The sequence below is a fragment of the Globicephala melas genome, chromosome 21 (assembly GCF_963455315.2).
Source record: "Globicephala melas chromosome 21, mGloMel1.2, whole genome shotgun sequence".
In the NCBI taxonomy this organism is placed as follows: Eukaryota; Metazoa; Chordata; class Mammalia; order Artiodactyla; family Delphinidae; genus Globicephala; species Globicephala melas.
Genome location: NC_083334.1, coordinates 22,044,497 through 22,065,360, shown reverse-complemented (window position 1 = coordinate 22,065,360; position 20,864 = coordinate 22,044,497). Strand labels below are relative to the sequence as shown.

The window sequence follows — 20,864 nt, the reverse complement described above, 5'->3', positions numbered from 1 at the left end:
ACCTAATATCGTCCGGCATGATCCCCAAGAAGTCCAGGAGGTTCACATGATAATCTCTATTATACAGGTGAAGTTTAGGGAGTGAAGTCTCTTGGTCAATCAAGGTCATGTGATTTGATCCCAAAGGGCCCTGCTCTTAACTCCTATTCTCCATATGCCTCATATTTTCAGGGGATGATGGTACTTAAGACCCAAAATAGATCTGTGTGGTGGGAGGTATTATATATACCCTCTCCTATTTTACAGATGAGTAAATGGAGATCTAGAAAGCTTAGGTGAGGTCCTGCCTGGAGGGACGCCTGGTAAGTGACGGCTCCAGGACTCACGCGCAGATCGACCTGATGCGAAAGCCTGCCCCTCGAGACTGGTGGGGGCCACCTTCAGGGCAACCACAAACACTGGCTAAGACCCGTGAGGATCAGACCCTGACACAGGGCCGTGCCTAGTGCCACCTCGGCCTGGAGCTAACATCACTCCACCTTGGCTACAGCTGTGCAGACAGAACTCTTATACCTTACACTAGAGTACGCACTCAGATGGAACGGAATTGAGTGACACAATGCACCGCTCAGACAATAACGGGTGGTCAGGAAGGGCAAGAAATGGTGGGGAGGCTGAAGAAATGTGGAATACATACTCTAGTCTTAAAGGGCCTGGAGTCTGGTTGGTGCAAGAGAGCACAGAGGAAATGAGTGATTGATACTAGCCGGTACCCATTTAAGGGCTAAATTATGTTCCATTATCTCCAAGTACTACGGAGCTTCGAAGGATGAGAGATGATCAAGGGCGGGAAGGTTAAGAAAGGCTTCCTGCAGGAGGTGGGTCTTGAGCTGCGCCTTGGAGGAAGCAGAGGTCGGACGGGGGGTATTACATCAGTAAGTGCACGGAACGGGGAAAGAACATGGTGTGTTCATGGCTGGTGTGCAGCGAAGCACTTAGGGCTGCTGGCCGGCCTCAGGAGCACCTCCGTATCTGGGGGCTGGGATAAACCGGGTGTCTCAAAGCAACCCAGATAATTCGGAATTGAGGTTGTTACGTTATGAGTTAAACTACTCAACTTGCACACAGCGGATCAAAGCAAGAGAACAAAGTCATCTAAGAGAGACTGCCTCCAGCCTGGCAGGACTCAGTAACAATGGGGACTGAGGGACCTTTCTCCATCTCTAAAGAGACTGCGGCCATCAGAAAAAGGGACAGTTGATCACAGAGCCAAGAACATCATGGGTGAGTGTCCACTCGGCCCATCACAGAGAACCTGTCCCAACCCAGGTGGTCCACTCTGAGTGGCTGGTGTATTTCTCCCTCTTCTTTTACTTGAAGTATAGTTGCTGTACAATATTATATATGTTACAGCTATACAATATAGTGATTCACAATTTTTAAAGGTTATACTCCATTTAGAGTTACTATAAAATATTGGCTATATTCCCTGTGTTATGTGTATTTCTTATTTTTAATCACAGCAGGCTCTGTGAACATGGCTAAGGTGCTTCCTTCCCTAAGAGAGGCCTCTGTTCCCCTAATAAGTGAAGTGGCCAAGTCTCTGAAACTGACAATCCAGCCCAGACTGTGGCCAAATTGTCCCATAAGGCCATTCGGTGGGGACCTGCTTGTCTCCGCAGGACCCCAGGGCTGTTGCATGTCTCTCTGGTTGGGCAATGAACGACTCCAGAGGTGTCATCACCCACACCCCTGGCCACCCCGCATGACCCCATTTAAACTTTAATAAATATATCCGGAAGGTCCCCAGCAATTCTCAAGGCTGGAGAGCTAGGAGGCCTCAGCTGGAGCCCCTTCCTGGGCCCCCTCGGGCTCTGGCAGCTGAGCGAGTGGCGTCAGGAACCGCGTATTAATGAACGCTCCTTCACCACCATGGTTGGAGGGAAGTGCTTGGCATTCACGTCCTATCTCTCACAGAGCCCCGTGTTCTGGCAACTGTCAGAAAATCACCAGTGTCCCTCCCTCGCACACGAGAGAGACAAGATTGTGGGATCAGCTCCTGCAGATACTTAAAAATTCCAGGCTGTGCTTATCTGACCTGATGCTGACCTGATTTTGGAGACAGTCTTGTTTCCTTGGTGGTTAGTTTCCTGCCAGAAAATGCTTGTGTTTTATAACTGACCCGCCAAACCCGCTGGGCAGAGCAGGGCTCCTGGCGTCAAAGTTAAGGGAAACGGCCCCAGGAATCTTGAAGGGAAAGGGGGTCAGGCCAGACAAAGAGGAGGTGGTCCAGAGCGCCCAAGGAAAATGGGCTTAGTGATGGCTATCTGTCCACCCAGTGGAAGAGGCACACGCACACTGATGGAGCCAGGGTGTGACCCGTGGCGCCTCGTCAGTGATACGTCCCCGACAGTGGAAGGAAGCCTGGAGCCCTTTCAGGCCAGACACCCAGCCTGATGTGTTAGACGCCCTGGGACCTCGAGAGGAAGAAAGCAGGGGTTGGGGACCCTGAAACAGGAGGGGGAAATGTACAGGCGTGCACATTGTGTGGCACCCACATGTGTTGGACTGGGGGACAATTAGAATAAAGCAAGTAAAGCTCTGAACACTGATGTTGTTTGCGAATTAGGGGCTCACACATAATACCCATCTTCACCTGAATTCAAAATCCATAGAGAGAAAGACACAGGCGGTCAACAGTTGGGGAGCCACATGTCAGCGTTATTACAAATAAGCCGGCCAGCGAGCGTGGTTGTAGACCTGCAGCCTGCGGGTTGTGCTAACACTTGGCCTCTGAAATACCCACAGGGACCAGAGCTCAGCAGGTCTTCCCACAGGGCTGGGCCCCTCTGCCTGCAGGCTGCACAGGAGGGATGGGAGCTGCCCGCAGGCACGTATGGAACAAGGAGGAACCAGGAAAAGTTGAACCACGCGGGCTCAGATTCTCCTCCCAATACCCCGACCAGACGAATGACTTCCTTACCAGACGGAATGGGTGGATGGAGGTTCGGGGGTCCCTTAAAAGAAGTCCTCCTCATGGAAGTACAAACCGAGCAGAAGAAGTCCCCACCCCTTAGCAAGTTCTCCGCAAACATAAAGCAACAGCTAGAATCTAGAATCACTACATTGTAAGGTCTCCCTTACCTGACAGGAAACAGGCATCTCTCTGAGTGTCCCGTGGACTTCCAAGACGTGCCTTGGTGCTTCGGCGGTCAGCAGGCTCGGTTTTCCAGGCCCAGAGAGGCCAGTACGTTTTAATAGTGCAGCGTGAGTAACGGGACCAGAAGAAGAAGAGTCTCTATGCAGATTAAAAAGGACACCCGGAAACCTCGGGGTTTCTCGCGGTACCGAAGTGTTCCTCCCTCCAGCAGAAACATCCGCTCCGGGAGCGCAGGGCGCATGCTCAGTCCCTCCCAGAATTGACTGTTTCTCTGCACTTTGCACTCACTGAAGGTTTGGTGATTTGGTCCCCATCCGCCCCATGGGACAGAAAACCGGCAGATCTAGATATTAACTAGGATTGATCTTACCAGTCCTGAACTTGACACGGGTTCGAGCCCTGGTCCGGGAAGATCCCACGTGCCGCAGAGCAACTAAGCCCGTGCGCCACAACTACTGAGCCTGCGCTCTAGAGCCTGTGACCACATCTACTGAGCCCACGTGCCACAACTACTGGAGCCCACGTGCCTAGAGCCTGTGCTCCGCAACAAGAGAAGCCACCGCACTGAGAAGCCTGCGCACCGCAACTAAGAGTAGCCCCTGCTCGTTGCAAGTAGAGAAAGCCCGTGCGCAGCAATGAAGACCCAATGCAGCCAAAAATAAATAACTAAATTTATAAAAAAAAAAAAAAAGTACAGCATGGTGACTACTTAACCACACTGTACTGTATATTTGACAGTTCCTGAGAGAGTAGACCTTAAAAATTCTCATCACAAGAAAAAAGTGTAACTATGTGAGGTGATGGATGTTAACTAGACCTATTGTGATCATCATTTTTAATACATACATATATCAAATCAGTATGTTGTACACCTAAAATTAATACAGTGTTATACATCAATTATATCTCAGTAAAACTGGGAAGAAAAACTTTAAAAAATTTCCTTATCCATTCCTTTTAGATAGGTGTTTGCATAGCATGTATTTTGCATAACCTCCTTTAGTAACTGCACTGAATGCTGTGTTAGTTTTGGGACTGTAATCTCAATTAGTTGAATACTTTGTGGCAGGATTATGGTTAATTTCATGGTCAATTTAACTGATGCCTCGCTCCTTCTTTTGAAATGCTTGTAATAATGTAAATCTTTCTAAAACATATTGAAGGAGTTTAGGCTTTTCTTGCAGAGCCACTGCGATGGGATTCATGTGAGACAGGACTAGGCTGATGGGATGGGGTGACTCTTTAGATGGTGGTGGGCTTGCAGCAGGAAGCAGGTCAGGAGCGTGGACCAGCACCTCAAGGTGCTCAGCCACAGACGAGAAGAGCGGACGAGAAGGCAGTCAGGGAGGTTGGGGGTCAAGGATGACTCAGTCACCAGCTGAATCCTTGTCACTTACCGGGTTGCACGGTGACCTTTAGTCTTCAGCCTTCTGCTTCCTTTTAAGATTCCAGCATCCTGCTGTATAAGCACAGAAACCTGGACACAACAAAGGGCCTTGCAGCACCCAGCAGAATAATGCTGAACCTAATAGTCCTACGTGGAAAGGCCTTATATATAGTTAAGACATTCATTACTTCTGTGAAGTACTTCCATGTACATAAAAATGGTAGTAAAATATTAAATGAGGTAGAGAAACCAGATTACAGATGGAATGGAAGCTAGGGCTGCTGGCATCCAAGTTATGGAAAGTTTCTTATAATGGTATTTAACCTTATTTTCCAGCTATCATCTTGGACACCGTGGTTATGGTCATGAAGATTGGGAAGCCCTTTCTGCAAAGCTCCACCTGGATCTGAGAAAATGCTGCTCTCTCCCTGTTACGAGTAGATGGGGTCCATCTTGTACTTTTGTGTGGCTTTGGAGGGTGTATAGGAAGAGAACACGGCTTTAGGAAATGATGCTGTCTATGATTCTAATTTATTTTTGGACTCCTGAGGCTTAAACGTTAACCAGAGTAAAATAAACATATATGTGGAAACTCTGTGAGTTGCATTCTATCTACTGTTTCCATTTCTTTATCTCTGCCTTTTAATATAGTTGAAATGTCCCAGTTTGAGCTACAAAATAAGTCTGTGTTTGTCAATGAAATCCAGTTGTTTGGATATGATGGTGTTCATAAATCCTCTGAATTTAGTCCTCTGGAATTTTCCCGGATTGAAATCAAATATTCACACTCCTGCCTGGCTTTCAGATTCCAAGTCAGCGGTGTTCTCCACTGCACACAGCCTGTAGGTGACATTTGGGAGGGAGGTTATCACAATGTAAGGACTATGTGAGTACTCAAGCCTTATCTAATCAGGTTTTCTTCACACTTGTTTTATTGTGTTCAAATCCCACTGGCTTATCGAGTGACTGGACTTTCTAGTGAGATGTAAGAAAAGAGAGCTTCCCTACAAATGCTTGCCCTTGTTTTAAACCCATTCTCCTGCAAGTTTGAGGAGTTTTGCTCCCTGGCTTTGGCTACATTATTCCTGGCTGATCACTGAGTTGGAAACCTGAGCTCTGTTCCTATCTCTCTAGTTTTAGGAAACACTGCTGAGTGGGGTAGGTGTTTGGACAAGAGGATTCTTAAGGTCCCTTCCAATTTTTGGTGTTGTGGATTCTAAAATCCAGTTGCCACAGAATTCGACACAATTTTTCCTTGCTCCCTACAAAACAGGCATTCAATAAATATTTGTGGAAAAAATGAATGGATAAATAAATAAACAGATGGACAGAACTGTCAAGTGACTATGGTTCCAAGCCCTTCTCCCAGTTCCTCCCTGGTAAACCTTTTTGCTTTGGATAAAAACTTTTGCAAAAAGAAATCCTGGTGCCAGATATACTCCCTGATATGCCAGAGTTCCAGGGGTAGACGGGCAACTTTATCTACTCTGGAGTTTCTCACCACATGGAGATATAACGGATACTCTTCAAAGCAAATGGTGTTACCACGTCCACCCAGTAGGTGGCTATTATTTTTTTAAAAAGGAAAATAACTAGTGTTGGTGAGGCTGTGGAGAAATTGTCACCCTCATCCGTGGCTGGTGGAAATGTAAACTGGTGCAGCTGCTGCGGAAAACAATTTGGTAGTTCCTCAAAAAGTTAAACGTAGAATGACCATGTGATCCAGCAATTCCACTCCTAGATATATACTCAAAAGAACTGAGAGCAGGACTTCAAACAGATACTTGGACTTGAATGTTCATAGCGACATTATTCACAATTGTCGAAAGGTGGAAACAACTGACAGATGAATACATAAACAAACTGTGGTCTAGCCATACAATGGAATATTATTTAGCCTGGAAAAGGAAGGAAATTCTGATGCATGCTACAACATGGATAAACCTTGGGGACATTACGCTAAGTGAAATAAGCCAGACATAGAAGGATAAGTATTGTATGATTCCATTTATATGAAATATGTATTATAGGCAAGTTCACAGAGACAGAAAGTGGAATAGAGGTTACAAGGCGCTGAGGAGAGGGGAGAATGGGGAGTTATTATTTAATGGGTACAGGGTCTCAGTGGGGGATGATGAAATAGTTCTGGAAATGGATAGTGGTGGTTGTACAACATTGTGAATGTATTTAATACCCCTGAATTGTACAGTTAAAGATAGCTACAATGCTAAATTTTATGTTTGTATATTTTAGTGCAACAAAAAATAGCAAAAATAAACAAAACAAAAGGGGAATGTGAAACACCAGAGGTAGAAGAAGGCTATCAGGTAAATTATGCCTCAAAATCCTGCTAACTACAGAAGCTAGCGTTTCATGGTGCTTGCAGCTTACAGGTGCTCTCATATGTCACTACCTCAATCCTTGCAACGTCTCTGTGGGGGGATTATTATCCCATTGCACCGACGGATAAACTGAGGCTCAGTTGACTCACCCAACAGCATATCATTAGCCAGTAGCAAAGTTGTGATTTGAACACCTGTCTTCATACCTGAAATGCTGTGTTCATCCTGCTTCCCCGCAGCGGCCTGTCAAAGCATTGACCATGCAGCTTGCAGAAATGCAGCCCACACGCGGGACCAGCGAGTAAGGCCAACAAGATGGTAAGGTGTGCTGCCCCAGAGGCCAATGGCCTGGTCTGCCATCTCCAACTGGCCTCACTATCACCCTTCCCTGAGAGAGGAAGAAGGTCACAGTGCTTACAGCTGGGTTGATGGCATTGAAATGCATTTGCTTTGAATATATACAGTGACTATAAAATAACTATAACCCCCAACTCCATCCCCTCCTTAAAGCTTATGTATTCAGGGATCTCTTCAAGGCATTGACATCAAATTCCAATCTTCTGCATATCAGAATCCAGCACTTCTCCTTACGCCATCTTTCAAGAAAACTTTTCTATCGTTTGACATTTGAATCCAGTGTCCCTGGCATGAAATCAAGTATCACGAGGAGTTTCCCCCATCTGGTGAAATTCATGCATATCCTTTGCACTTTGTTTGTGAGGTTAATCTCTTCAGGGCCCCATTTAGCACAGAGATAGCCATACGTTTCTCCTGATTTTATGGTTGCAGAAGTTACTCCATCAAAGCATCCACTGGCTTTTTCTGAGCATCATGATCCATCTGTGTAATTAATGGAGCCACTCTCCTGCCAAAACCTGGCCAGTTCAGCCTGCCTGTTGCTATCCGTAGCAGCTTGAAAGATGGCAAAGACGGCCCCTCAATTCTGATTTTCACCCCCAAGTCATCCCCCCATGGAGCTCCTGTTGTTCTTGGCGTTCCTGCAAGTGGGCTGTTAATTAAACTCCCCAAGTTGTTATTTACAGACAGTGGCTGCCTCAGGGTGCCAAGGGCAAACCGTGCACACCCTACCTACTGTCCATCTGTCCCTGATTTCCCGGACTCTGTCTCTGGAACAGTGAGCCTTGGGTTCCTAGGCCTGGCAGTGTGCTCACCCAAACACCCGCCCACTGCAGCTGGGCAGAGGCAGTGGTGCCTAATGGTTAGGAATATGGGCTCCAACAAGACTGCTGGGGTTTCAATCCTGGCTCCACCAAGGACAAGTTCTGCACCACTGGGAAAGCCTCTGAACCTCAGAACCTCATTTCAGGACCTCAGTTTCCTCATTTATAAAATGGGGATAGTAATGGTATACCCACCCCTTTAAGTAGTTGAGATTAAATATCCTCTAACATGTAAATTACTTAAAATAGCATTGGAAGCAGAGTAAGGCCCCAATATAGGCTAATCCCTACAGCTCTTAGCATTATTACTGTGTACCTGGATTTACAGAGCAATTCACCAAAATCCTAACCTTCAAATATTTCCTAGCAGCACCTCATTGACACCCACAACTGGAGTACTCAAGGGCAATCGTGTAAGTGGCAACCCTTGGCCTTCCCCAAATCCTCTGTAAACTTTCAGAAGCTGCTGCAACTTGGAAGTCAGAGATTATGAATCTCCAACTGCCAGCCCTGTTGAGTCACTTGCTCCTACGCCAACTGTTTGTGTCGGAGCAGAAGACTTTGTCTCCCGTTAGTCACTTGACTCTGTCCTCACAGCTCTCGCCTCCGGCCATATTGTTTGAGCTCTTCGACGTCATGTGAGCTCTGGTGCTCCTCAACGTCTGCACGTGCCTTTCTCTTTGTGTGCCACGGCTCCTGGGGATATTTCAACTCTTACTCATTCTCCATAACTTCTCGTATGGCTCATCCTTCTAGACCTTCAGGCATCGGCTTCGGTTCTGCCTCTTCATCTGTCCTGGCCCAGTCTGCAGAAAGGGCTCCTTTCTGGTGTAGCCCCACACCTTGTATTCATCACACACTTCTGTTGTAGTGTGTTACTTTTCCCCACTAGACCCTAAGTTCCTTGAGGGTGGAGACTGTGTTATGGCTTATGGTCTCTCTGGTCCTTAGCACATTTGGCATTTCAAGGATGTTCAGGAAATAAATGAACCACCCATTGAGGGATGCAGAACTTTCCAGGGAGCGTCCTAAGACAGGTGAAACAGTCAACACGACTGGGAAACTTGGAGAAGGTTTCACAGCAGAAGTGACACGTGGAACTGAGTCTTTAAAGATGAGAATGATTTTTGACAAGCAGAAGAGGGAAGAGGCAAGTGTCTTCAGACCAAGGAACTAACAGGAGTGAGACTCACAGGCCTGGAGATCTGTTGAGGCTAAAACCTGAAGTGGGGTGGGAGGCGGAGGGAGCTAGAGGGAGGTGGGTGCCGGGCTGGAAGGCGGTGCTCATTTGGGGAGACGGATGTGAAGGATGTTCTGCACAAGTAAGAGGTTGGGCTTTATCCTGCAGAAAACTGGGGTCTATGAATGTATTTTAAGCAGGATGGTGTTTTGGAAACTGTATGCCTGGAACAGCAAGGGGCAGGAAGTGCGTCGTACGCGTGGATACATAGAGACTTTGCTGGTAATGCACGTAATACCTCTGGAAAGATAAACTCTAGAAACTGGTACCAGAGGGTGGCCCTTTCGTGGAGGAACAGCGGTGGAAGGAAGACAATTTTTGCTGCATTCCTTTTGCACTGGTTCTATTTTTCCAGGCGTTTGTATTATATTTTCTAAAAGAGTACAAGTTTTAAATAGATAGTAAAACTGTGAAAATGAGGAATAAAAGAAAGGAAGACAGAAGGAAAGGCGTCTCACACCACAACGTGAAAGAGCAAATTACCCCCCAGAGTCTGGCCGGGAAGACCGGCCAGGAGACCATGGGGATGGGCAGGAGAGCGATGATTATCGCCCACCTGGGGCTCTCCTGCCCAGAAAACCAAGGCCACGGGGCAGCCTCGAGTTTGCACACTCCTTTCCCCTCGAAGATGCAAGCGCCCTACTGTAAATCCTCTTATTTCATACTCTGATCCCAGCCTCAAATGTTCGACAAGGCAAACGCAGCCCCAGTTATAATCAGAGAGCTGCCTGCTGCTCCTCCGTGAACCTCCATGCACCCTGCCTCACACCCATCAGCTTCCCCGCGGCTCAGACCTCTCTGAGCAGAGGCCCTGCTGCCGCTCACCAGCTCATTGGTGCTTTGCGCTGAGGCCAGCCCCTCGTGGGACCCCAGGGGTTGCAGGCAGGAGGGGGGAGAAGGGCTCTTCCTTCCTCGGGAGGGTGACTTGAGAGAGGCCTGCTCTCCAGACCTCCCGAGAGCTGCTGTTCTGTTTTCAGGACACGTGGAATCCGAAAAGAGGGAAAGAATGCCAGGTCATGTTCGAAGTTCAAATTCGGGCAGAGCGAATCATCGGGGAGACCTACCTTGGCCCCCCAAAATGACGGCTTTGGGGCTGTGAGGAACTAACAGTTTGGGACTCCCAGTGAGAGAAATTTCTAGAGACATCACAACATTTTTCACAGAGGAACTTGTGATTTCAGGTGCTGACGGCAGCACAAATCTAGGTGCACTTCGGTTTAAGAAAACCCAATTTAAAAAAAAAATCTGGACTTTGGAACTGGATGTTAAGAGTAAACTGAATACAATTTTTGCAGGTTACTTTCCATTTACAGGGATTACAAAACATTGGCTCTATCCCTTGGGTTGTACAATACATCCCTGAGCCTATCTTACACCCAATAGTTTGTACCTTCCATTCCGTCAACCCTATATTGTCCCTCCACCCCACACTGGTAACCACTAGTTTGTTCTCTGTATCTGCGAGTCTGCTTCTTTTTTGTTATATTCACTTGGTCTGCTGTATTTTTTAGATTCCACATATAGGTGATATCAGACAGTATTTGTCTTTCCCCGTCTGACTTATTTCACTTAGCGTATGTATCGTACAACACAGCAAATATGGCCAATATTTTGTAACAACTGTAAATGGAAAGTAACCTTTAAAAATTGTATTAAAAATTTAAGAAAATATTTTTAAAGAGTATACTGAATAAAGTCCAGGTCTCAGGAATGCATCTCTGGCCCTGTCTCATTGATCTTGAGTGAATCACTTCACCTGTCTAAGCTTCAAGTTTCCCTCTAGATCTGCAAGATGCATTTCAGCTCTCCCCTTAATGCTAGCAGCTTCTATTTGCACCATGAAGGGTTTCTTGATTTATTCATCGATGCCCTGTTATCTGTTATCCTAAAGTATATTCAGCGTCACTTTTCAAGATGCTCACGGCTCATCTGAGAGGTGGGTGTGGGGAGGGCATGAGTAAGTGAGGCACTTTTCGCTCAGTCTCCCAGAGCTTTAGACTTTCAAATATTGGGGAGGTGGGTGCAGCTTTATTTTGCTCTAAGAACATGTCTGATGCTGGCTGTCATCACATGACTGAAGCTGGGAGGTCCTGTGATGGGGACCCTTTAGGTGGCACCAATGACCTCCTCTTGCACAGGAATCTGTTGATATGAAAATCACGTTTCTGATACTGCTAGCAGATCAGGACCTGTGTCTGTCAGTTTTTCAAAAGCCTCTGCTGATGGGAGCTCGGCTCTTACTTGCTAACAAGGATCTGAAAGTGGTTTGAAATAACCTGAAGACCTTTTTCAAGATGTTCTGCCTTTTAGGAATATCCAGCAGACAGTAAATATCATTAATTGTGCCAAACATACTCTCACAATTTGAATTGTCAGAAATGCAAAATAAAAGATTGAAATTATGCGTCACACAAAGAATACATTTAACAAATTATTTGACTCAAAATTAAATGAAAGGCTGAAGGTACTTACTTTTTAATATGTTTTACGTTGTTATGTGACTTCCCTTAGAGTCATTTATATTTAAGTCGTATTTCTTTAAAGCAAGTAATGTAAATTTGCTCTCTCTAGTGTCTTTTACGTCACCAAAGCAAGCAATGTGTCTTCCATATGACTCTGTTTCCTGGTGATGATAGTTGATGCAGCTTAGTATTTCTAACGTTTGCCCTGGCTCTGATTCACATGGAGAACACTCTTATTTCCACACTGTTTCACTCTCTTTAATTCTGGATGACTCCACTGGCCACAACAGCAAATGCTAAAGACATTGATTCTCACTCCCCTGGTCCAACAGTCTCTATAGTAGAATGACCAGATTAAACAAAGGACTGGACGTCTTGTATTTTTATTTGCTAAGTCTGGCAACCCACTGCCAGAGCCCTTCTAACTTCCTCAGACCTCCTCTTCCACCCAGTCCTCCTTCCCTCTCTTCACCCTCAACTTTACCCCATCTTTTGGGGGGGCCCGCACCCTGAGCTCTTACTCACCTGCTTGCTTCCACAGCCCGCACCCACACTCAGCCACCGTGAAGTGCTGAACTTGTGGACAGGGTGCTCCCACCAGAGAGACCCTGTGTCCAGCCTTGGAGGCTAAGCTTCCCTCTCACTCCTTGGGTTCAGTCTTTTGTCAAATGTTTCCTATGTCTGTCGTGTCCTTGAGCTCAGCTCCTTCCTGAGGATGGCAACAGGAATTTCCTCTGGTCCTATAGCATCTTTTATTCATGATGGACGACCAAATTATAGGGATGAAACTAAAAGGAGAAAGGATTAAAGGGCCACCACTCACGGTGTGGGTTCCTAATGCATAAGAACTTCTTAATGTGGGGATCATGCTTCCAAGACTCCAACCAAATCATCCTCTGTGACCACAGACCATCTAGACCCTAGAGGTTATGGCTTCTGCTTTCTTGTTACTGAGCCAGCGTTTCCTTAAATGAGCTGGACTCAAAAGAGTGCAAGCAGAAAGCAATTATACTATTTTTTCTGTGCTAAGTTGAATGCTTCTTCTTTGCTCCTGGATGAAATCTCAGGCAGGTCCTGTGGAATTAACAAATAGCCCCATTTTTCAGATAATAAAAATGTCCAGTTCAATCCAGAATTCAAGTTTGTCATACAATCTAGAGTCCTCTCTTCCTGCCAGTTTGGGCCAGATGCAAGATTAGGAGGTGGCGGTGGTGTAGGAGCTTGTTGGCTCCATCACTGTTTGAACTCCTTCTCGATTCAGGCTTCCCCAGAACAGGAGCAGAGTGAAGGAAAGGGTGGGAGCAAGAAAGGGCTCACCTGGTTGAGACCACTGCAGTCTGGTGTCAGGATGCTTCTTTCTCCTACTTAGCACTTCCATGGGTTCTTTGAGGGTCTTCCCTTGGCACCTCGCCCAACGTCATGGGAGTCTCCAACCTGCAGGTTTTTTTTGTTTGTTTGTTTGTTTTCGGTACGCGGGCCTCTCACTGCTGTGGCCTCTCCCGTTGCGGAGCACAGGCTCCGGACGCGCAGGCTCAGCGGCCATGGCTCACGGGCCCAGCCGCTCCGCGGCATGTGGGATCTTCCCGGACCGGGGCACGAACCCGTGTCCCCTGCATCGGCAGGCAGACTCTCAACCACTGCACCACCAGGGAAGCCCCCAAGTTTGTTAAATTGAGTTGAACAAGAGTAACAGGTAGGTCGAGACTCCTCCTGTGTCTTATTTTTGCCAAAGCCTCCAAACCAAAGACAAGGTTAAGTACCACCCACCTTCTAAAGGGAGGGGCTGACCACGTCCATTTTGAAGTTAGACAGAGGAGGCCAAGCGACCCAGCAACCTCCTAGGCATCTGAGGGGGCTCATGGCTTTTAGGAGAGAAGAAGGATTCTTTGGAGAGGATGGTAGGACCAGGGAGAGCCTTGTGGTTCCCTCAAGCCTCCTCCACCTCCCACTGCCTCCAGGATAAATGAAGAGGGACCTTAAAGCACCACCGGCGGAGATTCGAGTGATTTTCAGGATGGGGGATGGACAGCCCACTCGCTGGCCAGGTGCTGGCTGGTCCCCTCAAACTCTCCAGCCTTCCCCTTGCTGTGGCTGGAGGGGCATGGGAGGGTTCCTGGGAGGGCCTTGAAATGTGGCCCCTGGGTTTGCTGGTCGTGAGACGTGAGGCCTGACTCACCACTGAAGCAGCCTGCAGGAGGGCGCTGGCTGAAGCCCCCACTGAGGATTGGGAGAGGAGAGAGGGCAGAGGGAGGCGTACCTGTGAGGCCCCAGTTTGGAAAGGACCACAGCCAAGAGGGCTGGCGGCTTGGGGGAAGGGAGCCCAGCAGCAAAGTGCAGAGAGGAAGAGCCGAGGGGCCTCCTAAGAGCGCATCTCCAAGTGCCTCTTCCCCGACGGGGACTGGGGTCCTTGTGCAGCCTTGACCTGCGTCTGAGGGAGTGTGGGCAGTGATGGCGGGGTGAGAGCAGCGGGGAGGTTCGCCTAACCAACCCACAGAAGGCGCCAGAGCAATTCTCCAATATATGTGCATCCGCAGTGAGAGGGAACATTACACAGTGCGGAGCCCATTCCCTGCCCCGGCTCTGGCCCTCGGGGACCTGAAAGCAGCAGAGAGAGCAGGGGAGGGACAGGAAGAAGGAACAGGTCTGACCCGAGCCGCGGTGGGGCTGGGAGAGAATGCAGAAGCTTCTGTTGGATGAGGGAGTGCAGTTTTGATTTGGATTATACTGGATTTTCTGGGGCTTGAAGGGGACCAGGGCATTCTAAAATCTGCCCAAGATGACACTAAGGCCTCGGGGGGAGAGCTGACAGGATAGGTTTGAGGGAGACTGCAGTGGGGAAACACAAAGCTCTTTCCTGATTTCACTCCAACCTGTTCAATAACCCGTTACACTAGGAAGTGTGGGCAGGCGCCGAATGCTAAGAACAACACCGCGTTTCCCCGATCCTAAGACACGCTTTTTTTTTTTAACATTAAAATACTTCTGAAATCCAATCCCTTGTAAATCCCAGCGCACATCTATTATTTTTTCCCTAAAAAAGCTTTTTGAACTGATGCTGCTTTCAAATATATCGCTTTTTAGGATTGAGAACATTTTGTAATGATAGAGCTGTCTAGAGGTCTTATGGGTTTTTCAGTGCTCTCATTCAAGTCCAATTTGCTTTCAAGTCCAATGCTACTCTCTGACCTTCTGGCCCTAGGCAGCTGTGCTGTCCAGCCTGGGTGAGGGTGTCGGGAAAAGGACAGGACAGGAGTGAACAGTGGTTGGCCTGAAAGTGTAGGCAGAAAGCACAGGGAACTCCCAGCCATGTCCCTGGCAAAAGGGGTCCAGGGAACCGCAGGACAACCCAAGGTTTCCAGTCCAAGGGGTGAGGTAGGGATCAAAATCAGAAGCAAAGATTTGGCTGCATGAGATTGTGAGAGTGAGTGAGTCTGGATAAATTTTTAAAGAAAGAAACCTTTAAAATTTTTTAAATGGGTATCTGTTCATCTGTTGATGGGCACTTAGGTTATTTCCATGTCTTGGCTATTGTAAATAGTGCTGCTATGAACATGAGGATGCAGATATCTCTTCAGGGTAGTGATTTTGTTTCCTTTGGACAAATACCCAGGAATGGAATTGCTGGATCGTATGGTAGCTCTATTTTTAGTTTTTTGAGGAACCACCATACTGTTCTGCATAGCGGCTGTATCAGTTTACATTCCCACCAGCAGTGCAGGAGGGTTCCCTTTCCTCCACAGCCTCTCCAGCACTTGTTATCCATGTGAGGTGACTGATGTTAACTAAACGTATTGTGGTAGTCATGTTGCAATATATACATACATCAAATCATTACACTTTACACTTTGGACTAACACAATGTTATATATCAACTGTATCTCAGTAAAACTGGGAAAAAATAAGCTGTGGCAATTACATTTTTTAAAAGGGTAATAAGTGCCTTGATTGACTCCATGGACAGAAAGAGAACTTAAGAAGACAGATGGTATAGACAGTCACTGCTACATAAGATTAGCCTAAGGAAGAATGAAACTGAACACCATAAAGTAGGGTTAAGCAACTTGTCCAAAGTGACAACAACTAATAAACAACAGAACTAATTACCTCCAATTTTTCTTCAATTTTATCCCTTAATACGAAAAGTCTTCAAAATGAAAAAAGTAAAACAAAGATACATTGAAGGAAAATAAAGCTTAGAATGGTAAAGAAATAGTAAGAAAACACTTAGCTCTAGATCGGAAATACTGAGTTCCCACACAAACACTCTTCTCATGGGGGTCAGTGAGAGACATGGCCGTGGTGTGATGGCATGACTTCCTGCTGAGACTGGACAAGGTTTAAGGATCCTGCCAGCACGGTGCCTCCCTTGGGCAATCACCCCCAAGTGAACCTGTCTGCCCCCGTGAAGCTGCCTCTTCTACGTCAGTTTCCCCCTCCCTAGTCCAGACGAGGTCTCACAGAGTCTGGAAAGATCCCAGAACCCTGGTCATAATCTTTGAGACGTTCTTTGGGGAACAGGATCTTCCAAATTTCAAAAAGATGAATTTCAAACATGGGAGCAGGAGGCCTGTTATTTCTTGGCACAGTCTGACAATTGAATATTAAGTGAAAGAAGTGAAGCTTCTTAGAAAATGAGCTAAGCGTTCACAAAAGAAGTCGTGCAATACTAACCTCATTATCTTTCACGGCATTCATATCCTAGCACGTAAGGGGAATCATAGATAGAGTAAAGCATTTGCTAAAGTTCCTTAAAAACAGATGGAAGTATATTAATTGGATGAAATATGGTTTGGCAAATTCATACGTGATTAAAAACCTGAATCGATAGAGAATAAGCAGCTCTGTGAGTGGATATTAATAAATCATTGCTGAATGAAGAGGAGCATTTATATATTATTTATTAAGGATTGATTTATTTTGTTGCTTTTAATGCCGTCAAAATTCTTATTAATGATTTGGAGCAATAGAAAAAAATCTATTGGTGGCATGATCTAACATTTCAGACAAGACTGTGGTTATTTGGGTAGATAACATATGGCTGATCTTTATTTGTGGGTCAGGATAATTTAAACCCCTTGTTTATGGAAAACAATGTCTCGTAGAGCATTTTAATTTATACCTGAAATACTTTTCAGGCGATGGGAGCAGAGACGTCCGTGTTGGGGCTGCCACCTTAAACTACCCCAGGTCCTTTGGTGATAAATGATGGATACTGCTTCACAGTCATAAAATCTTTACGAATTTTAGAGTACCATCTAATCAATCTTGGTGTCACTTTTGGTTGTTTCTTCTAGCCAAACATTCTGAGTTCTCTCAGGGCATAATAAATCATGGCATTTAGACTTTTAGCCCCCATGCCCTCTATTCTCTGAACATGGTCTGTTTATCCACGTCCCTCTTAAGATGTGACAACTAATTACCAACTCCAGGTAAGGTTGAATCACCTAAGAGCACAGTGTAGTGACGTCCAGCCTTGATCTAGAAACCATTCTTTTACGGAAACAGTCTAACATCATGTCAGCTCTTTAGTACGTGCTTCACACCTTTGGCTCTTACTAAGCTGTAAACTAAAGCTCTCACGTCTGTTTCATTTGACCTGCTGTTGAAACAAGTATCCTCCCTCTTGTCCCTGTTGATGTTTTGGAGACTGAATACATGGCTGTACATTCGCTCCTGTTATATTTTAACTTACTAATTTCAGAGTAATCCATCAGTTAGCAGTATTCAAACATTTAAATGTGTCATTGGTGTATTCATTTAGCACAAATCATCTTGCATTCATTCAACAAAAACTCGAGTACCTCTGAGACCCTGGGCATGGAATAAGCAACAAATATTTAAGTTCTGAGTTCCAAATATGTTATGACCTACCAATATCTTTTAGAAGAAATAATCAAGGAATTCTAGAGAGCAGGAAGACATTCCATACTTCCAGGAGATTTCTCTCCAAGCATCATTTTGTCAGGGGAACATTGTCTTGAAACAGATCACCTAGCTTCCTCTGGTACTCCGTTCCCCAGCTCCCCGCCTTGCTTACTGCAGATAAAGATTAGATTCATATTCTCTTAATAATTTATATGTGGGGAGGAAGGTGATCTCTGTGTCTTACTCTTCCGCCATCTTCCCCCTCTCTTCATATTTTCTTAATAGTTTAAACAAGCTTTTCAGTTCTCTCTATCCCCAGAAAGTAGATCTACACATGGCTCCAATCATATCAGATTTCCTGGATGTACATGTCAGCTCTCATCCCTTTGATGCTGGTGGCTTGAACTTCTGGCCCTCCCATTAATTCACGACTTGAATTCGTACATGGGAACCATCGGGCATTACTTGGAGGGCATGATTGCAAGAGCAAATCACTTTGAGTGAGGAGAAATGGTTTTTCCTCAAAGTAGCTGTGTGATAGAAAGCAAATCTCACTGCCTCTCTGAGCCTTGGCTTCTTTCTTTGCCAATGCAGGGGCTAGACTTACAGCTCAGTGTTACGACCACAGGATTAGGAGTGTAACCGTGACTCTTTCTTGTGCATCAGGGATGTTAAAGTGCTCTGGTTTGGGATGCTTGGGAAGGGGGTTTGAGACCCTCCTTAGGACAATGGTAATAATTTGAGTTTGCAGATAAGGACAAAAGAGAAAGTTTGGCTTTAGCCAGAAGTGCTCTACTGGCTAAAATGAAGCTCCCAAGTTTATAAGGACCTTGACCACAAGGAAGGTTTGTGTGCTCAGCTTTGAAAATTCATTTGCAAAACTGTGGCCCCTTTCAGAGAGGTTTTTTCTTGAAGGAGATGAGGTGAGGGGGAAAGAGAGATACTTTACCTGTGTGTGTGTGTGTGTGTGTGTGTGTGTGTGTGTGTGTGTGTGTGTGTGATACACACAGAGAAAAATAAGTACAGTTGAACAAACAGTTGTAAAGAGAAAGCCATGTAAGTACTGGGAGGTCCTGTTGAAGTTGTTCAAAATGCAGAAAGTTTAGCACCAAAGAGAACTCACTGATTCTCGGATGTCAGCTCATGAGAGCTGAGGGCCCAGGGCCTTGGGTCAGCTGCTTTTTCTCTCTCCCAGGCCTGGAAAGGGTAAATGGTCGCCTGCATGCTGGCTGCTCCTGCTTTCCCCTGGCTCCAAAGAAGCAAGGTGGAGAATCCTCTGGAAGGAACAAGAGAACAAGAGCCTTACTGAGGTCGTTGCAGACTTCAGCTAGAGCCCATCCCTGCCATCTGTCCGGCTGGAAAGACCAGCCTCAAAACGTGAAACAGGGACGCAGGTCTTTGGGGCTCTCCCATCCCCCTCTCTGCGTCCCCTCCAGGGGCCCCATCAGACACCTGGTCGTCTTCCTAACGTCAAGGACAGGAATCCAGATTGCCATCTTCACCCCAATCACACCTCAATCCCAAGAAAACGTAACGGAGACTTGGCTGACCAGGGTTTACAGTGTAACTGCTGGAGGACAGCCTGCCAGGTCCGCAGGAAAGGAGCCCTGACGCTGGAGCGACAGGAAGAAGAATATTCCCAGCTGCCCCCTCCCTCAGTCCCACTCCAGGAACGACCGCGAGGTCGCTCTGGAGCACTGACCTTCCAGCCTGGCTCCCGTGCAGTAACCTGCCCTTCACCCTCCTCCAAGCCCGTTCTAGCTCAGAGGCCCCCGGATTCTGTTCCGGACATGGAAACACACCTGTAACCAGACGTTTATCCAGCAAAAACACGAGTTTGCTGCCACTCATCACACAGAGACTGCCATCAGTTCGTAGATAAATTTTGGTGAGCACGGAGTTCACAGCAAGACACCTCTATGTCAGCACCAACCCTTAGCCACTGTCATCTTCTCTACCAATGACAATTTAATGCCACACCTTCTAACTATTAGAAGATTTAGCATGCTCTAAGGGTTCTGAATTAATTTCTAGAAACATAAAATACCATCAAAAAAGCAAAGGGTAACTTTCCTGCCCAGCCCATCTTAGCCAGCATTTCTCTCCAAAAGCTAAGATGAATTTGAGGCAGCGGCGGATGGTGTGGGGTGTGAGGTCACATTCTCTGTTCTCTTGTCCCCTTTACCTAGTGATTGCTGTCCTAAGATGCCAGCAGGCTTCTCCCGGCTCTCCACTGCCCCTGGTGATTTGAGAGCCTTCAGGTTCCAAGCACACCAGGCTTTGAAGGGCATGCCCTCTGGAGCTAGTAGACCGTCTGACTTCCAATCCAGCTGTGTTCAACCCTCTCTTGCGCCTCAGTTCTCTGATTTGTAAAACAGAAATATAACACGATATCCCTCATGGAATTAAATATAAACACCGTTGTTCCTGACATGCCCTGATGGGGCATCGCTCCTCTGAACAGCTCCAGTTAGGGCCTCGGGCACCTTCCCAGTGGACAACAGTCACGCCTCATCTGGTCTGACTTACCCACAGCACTTGACGTGGTTGATGGTTCCCTCTTTCTCGAGCGCCTCCTGGCTTGGTTTCCAGAATAACCGTTGATTCTGGTTTTCCTTCCATCTCACTGGTTACATCTTCATCTCCCGCCTGGATCCTGCCTCCTTTTCTAGACCTTGGCGTGCCCTACAGCTCTGTGCTGGGACTTTTCTTCTAACCTCATACACGCTCAGTTCATGTGTCTGGTCTGGGATTTTTCAACACCATCTCCGCCCACTTTTATATTCTTAGTCTGGACGCCTCCCTGGAATGGCAGACCAGCACCGAAATGCCCGCCTCGAGTTCTTTACTGAGATCGTCATGAGAATCTCAAACTTAATAATATCCTGAACTGAACTCTTCCCATTCCAGCTCTCCCTCTAAACAGCTCCTCCAGCACTTTCACTGTCTCAGGAAATGTCAACTCTACCCTTGAAGTTGCTCAGGACAAAATCCTCGGGATCATCTCCGACTCTCCTCTTCTCTCACGTACCACATCCAGTCCACCAGCAAATCCCATGGGCTCTACCTTCAGAGATAACTGGCGACTGACCACTTCTCACCACCTCCAGTGTAACTGCCACAGCCCAAGCCACCGGCCCCTCCAGCCTGGACTCGGCACTAGCCATATAATTGTCCCTCTGATTTTCACCCTGATGCCCTAGTCTATTTTCAGCACAGCAGCTGGAGGATGCTTTTAAAACAAGGCATTCCCGTGGTCAAAGCACTCTACTGTGTTCCCCGTCCAA

The 20,864-nt window shown here is 46.7% G+C and overlaps 1 long non-coding RNA gene across 1 annotated transcript; it reads right to left on the bottom strand.

Annotated features, from left to right (window-relative positions):
• Positions 1-5,210: 5,210 nt before the first annotated feature.
• Positions 5,211-20,807, bottom strand: LOC115839992 (uncharacterized). Its single transcript, XR_004034313.2, has 3 exons — positions 19,763-20,807; positions 18,701-18,853; positions 5,211-5,327 (listed from the first exon to the last, which is right to left on the bottom strand). It is a non-coding gene; the product is annotated as an uncharacterized lncRNA (long non-coding RNA).
• Positions 20,808-20,864: the final 57 nt, after the last annotated feature.